The sequence below is a fragment of the Microtus ochrogaster genome, chromosome 1, assembly GCF_000317375.1.
Source record: "Microtus ochrogaster isolate Prairie Vole_2 chromosome 1, MicOch1.0, whole genome shotgun sequence".
NCBI lineage: Eukaryota > Metazoa > Chordata > Mammalia > Rodentia > Cricetidae > Microtus > Microtus ochrogaster.
In genome coordinates this window covers 64,123,642-64,128,024 of record NC_022009.1, presented here as the reverse complement: position 1 = coordinate 64,128,024, position 4,383 = coordinate 64,123,642, and the positions used below count along the sequence as shown (strand labels likewise).

The following is a 4,383-nucleotide window of genomic DNA, read 5'->3' as shown; positions in this document are numbered from 1 at the left end:
AGGGCTCTGGGTGTGGCCGCCGTCTCGTGTGGCGGAGCCTGCACGGTTCCCTCCCCGCAGCCGAACACCCAGCAGCAGCTCGGTGGTGGCGGCCCGGCTCCAGGTAGGTAGACTACCGTGTGGACGCGGGCGGCGCGTTGCGGGTCTCCGTGTAGACGCGGGCTCCTAGGCGCTCGACGAGGCCCGGGACAGCTCGAGGGTGCGGCCGCCCGGGGAGCTCAGATGGTGATGGCCGCAGGGCGCGGAGCCCCCCCAAGTACTCCACGGGCTGCTGGAGCCTTGTTGGATTTTGTTTTGTCTTGGGGGGCTTTTTGGTTTTTTGGACCGATACGATGCTCTCGGCTTAGTTATTTTTAAAGGGGGGGGGGGAGAACGATAACGGATTTTGGATATTTGCAAATTTAGAACAGGAAAATGCATTTCCTTGTCTTCTCCCAGCGTCTCCTTCTGCTTCAGAACACAAATGATTGCCGTGTACTGTGTGTGGCATGCGTGTATTGCTCTCCACTAAGGAAAGACTACATTTTCAAAGTTGAGAGACGGCTTCGTAGCAGTGCTGGGCGATTTTGTTTTCTCTGCTCCTCTCTCTTTCCCTCTTTCCATAAAGGGCAGAAATGTAGCCTGGTGTGGACCTGCACCCTACCAGGGAGTTGTCTTAAGACTTCGAAATTTATTAGGCCCTTTCAATATCGCGAAGTGAGACGGTGACCTTCTGTATTTTCCAGTTTATCTGAATATGATGTCTGACACATGCTCCTGGAAGAAGGTCTCTTGCAGGGGTGGAGCAAACTGTATAACATTTGGTCTCTGCCAGTGTTCGTTGCTGTCTCTGAAAGTTTACTGTTATATTTTAATATTTTGATTAAGAGCATTTAAGGGGTTTTCATTTTGCATTTGGGTTTGCTGAAACTGAAATAGAAACTTAAAAAATGTCATTTAGTGAATATTGCCAGATCCTCTTGTGTCTGCAGGTTCTTAGACGTTGATCCTGTGTGCTGTGCTTCGCTTGACAGCGTGCCTTAAGCCTGTGATCATTAGACAGGAAGCAATTTTGAGTTGTTGGTCTTTTATGAATAAGCATATCAGTGTATATTTTTACACTTTAAAAATAGATCCTGGGACACTTTCAAAACTGAGAATGGAAGCCGAGTATTGGAGATCTTTATGCCGTTACGACAGAATGCTGGAGATTGGATGAATTCCCTGTTTCCTTTCAGGCATGTTATTTAAGTTGGGTGACTTGGTTATTAGTTTCTTTACCTCGCTGACTAGTTTAATCTGGTTTATTGATGGAATTATTCCCCAAAGCTCTGTCCTGGCCCAGGGGCAGTGAACTGTGCTATTCTGTCATCTCTCAGTCACTTCTGAAAGGACACATTGCACCTTCCACAGGCAAGGAGATGTTCAATAACTCGCTGAAATCTTGAAACTGTTAACTCTGGTTGGATTCAGGGCAAGAGCCCTCTGACCACAGAGCGCCTGCTTTTCTCTCTAGAATGCATTCATTTAGTTCTAGGCTCAACGAGCGAACCTCAGCTACTCATTAATGTATACGTAAATTTCCTAGACATGTCAGAAACCTGTGCTGTTTTTTTTCTGGTGTGATTGGTACCACTTAGCAGTGTGACTTTGTACAGCCAACCATGAGCCATTTCCTCCCTGGCATCCCTGGATCCCTCTCCGCCTTCCTAGGGCAAAGTTACTCTGTTGGCATTTAAAAATGCCTGTTTTAACTTGGGCTGGGAGAAGCAACTGTAACAACTTTGGGAATGTGGAAACAGGATAGCAAGCAACTCCAGGCTTTGCGGGGCTCCTCTGTAATCTCCCTCTATAGCAGCTGAGGCAGGAGGGTGGTAAGAGGGGATCTTTCTGGGCTACATAGCAAGCCTTGTCTCCCAACATCAAAACTGGATGGCAGCCTGCTTCCTAAGGTGGGAGTTGGTTGCTGTCCCTTATGCGGTAAGCCAGGAGCCGTTCTCATAGCTGTTTTTCTTGCCACCATCCCGTTTCCCTGAAGCTTCTACGTGTCCAGTTTCTGTTGGTCCCTTAGTCTGTTACGTTCTGTTGCATCTACTTAAAACACATTTTTCCCCCCCTCGATGTTGTGTCCTACCAAAGTTACTGATCTATTTCTTTTTAAAAGTATTTTTTAAATCATTTTAAATTACATGTGTTTCTGGGCAGTTGAGTGCCAGGACCTAGGGGGTCTGAAGCTTCAGATAGCCCTGGAGGTAGAATTATTACAAGCCTTTGTGAGCCACTTGGGTGTTGGGAACGGCACTGTGTCTGTGTCTTGGAGAGCAGTGTGCTCTCTTAAGAAAGAACTGTGTCTCCAGGCACTGCAGTCTTACTTTGCTCTTCATTGAGAAAGAGTAATCTTCCTTGTCTACTGGTGGAACCTGGGTAGAGGAACGGAAAGAATTTTCCTCATCAGTTTGGCCTTTGGGCATGTCTGCGGGACATTTTCTTGATTGCTAATTGGTGACGCTAATTGCTTCAGGTGGCTCTGAAATCTGCCCGCCCACTGTGGGCACCATCCATAGGCAAATGAGCCTGTGCTGTGTAAGAAAGTCACGCGAGCAAGCTGCCAGTCTCTGGGGTTTCTGCTTCAGTTCCAGCCTGAGCTCCTGCCCTGACTTCCCTCAGCGATGGACTGTGACCTGGAAGTGTAGTCAAATAAACCCTCTCCTCTCGTGGTTACTCAGGGGAAGTGTTTTAGCAACAGATAAGCAAAGTGGGATAGTTTTGTCAAAAAAACAAACAGATCCAAACAAACAAACAAAACCTTTTATTACTCTGTGTGCATGTGCGCGAGCACGCATGTGTGTGTGTGTGTGTGTGGTGTTCGCTCACATAGATGTGCATGTAAGCTAGTGAACGCACGCCTGTGCTTGCCACAGGACAACTTGCAGGAGTCATTCCCTTTGGTCCTGGGGTTTGAACTCTGATCTTCAGGCTTGTTGACAAGTGTTTTCCCTGCTGAGTTATCTCATTGGCCCTGAGACTGGCCTTTTTGGAGAAAACAAAAATAAATACAAGGCAGACAGCCACCTTGGAGGGGGGTAAGAACTGAGTAGCCTGGATGGGTAGGAGATTGGCACTGTTCTGAACAGACCTTTCCTAAGTGTTTCTGTTTACAGTCTTGTTTATGTTCACCCCATAATGAGTTAATGACAGTGGGGAGGGGCTCTTGCAGAGGACCTGGATTTGACTCCCAGCACCCACATGGTGGTTCGTAACCATTCATAACTCCAGTTCCAGGAGATATAACACCTTCAGCCTCCTTGGGCTCCAGACACACGTTTGCATACCTATACACAGACATGAACATATACACATAAACAAGTGTGGGGGGCTGTAGGATATGTTTCTTTTTTTTTTTTTTTTAGACTCCATAACTGAGTACACACAGCAAATAAACTAACATCAGAAGGAAAACATTTAACCCAAGTAGGGTTTGAACACAGGACCGACACTGGGGAAGGAAAGCTTGAACTCTGCAGGCAGCTCTTACTAGCATGGCAGCAGTACAGCCGTCCTGAAGCCATCATGTGTGTACAGTCACAGTAAGAAGATGGCGGTGGTGGTGTGAATGAGAAAGGCCACCACAGGCTCATAGGCTCGTGTGTTTGAGTGCTTGGGCCCCAGTTGGTGGAACTGTTGGGGAAGGATTAGGAGGTGTGGCCTTGTTGGAGGAGGTGTGGCCTTGTAGTCGGAGGAGGTGGTGGGAGTAGGCTTTGAGATTTCAAAAGCCCATGCCAGGCCCACTGTCTGTCACCTCCCTCCCACCCTCCTCCCTCCCTCCTCCCTCCTTCCCTCCCTCCCTCTCTCCCTCCTTCCTGCTGGTCAGGATATAAAGCTCACAGCTACTGCTCCAGCACCATGCCTCTCTGTTTCCAACCATGATAACCATGGACTGATCCTTAAACTGTAAGCAAGCTCCTAATTGTTTTCTTTTCTAAGAGTTGCCTTGGTCATGGTGTCTCTTCATGGCAGTAGAACAGTAACAAAGACAATGAATGAGCTTGATATTTTAGGAGCTAGACTTTTTACTCTGAGAGACAGAAAATAAGAAATAAGAGCTGGGTATGGAGTTCAGTTGGTAGAGTGCTTGCCTAGCATGCCAGAGCCCTGGCTTCCACCCCTAGCACCCTATAATCAGGTGTGGTGGCACATGTCTGTGATCCTAGCACTTGAGAGGTAGAACAGAGGGTCAGAATCTCAAGATTACCCTTGGCTGCATAGCATGTTTTAGGTTAGAAAGGAAGGGCGGAAGGAGGTAAGGAAGAGGCAGTGAAAAAGTATCTGGCATTCGATTGAGACTAATGGCATCAGTATGAACCTATAATTAAAAGATGTAAACACACTTGTATACATGAATAT

At 47.4% G+C, this 4,383-nt stretch overlaps 1 protein-coding gene across 1 annotated transcript in view; it reads left to right on the top strand.

The window, feature by feature from the left end:
• Positions 1–6: 6 nt before the first annotated feature.
• The window catches only part of Gnb4 (G protein subunit beta 4), a 46,783-nt gene continuing 42,406 nt past the window's right edge, over positions 7–4,383 (top strand). The window contains exon 1 of the mRNA XM_005343765.2: positions 7–103. The gene's annotated coding sequence lies outside the window, so the exon portion shown is untranslated. The remainder of the gene's footprint in view (positions 104–4,383) is intronic.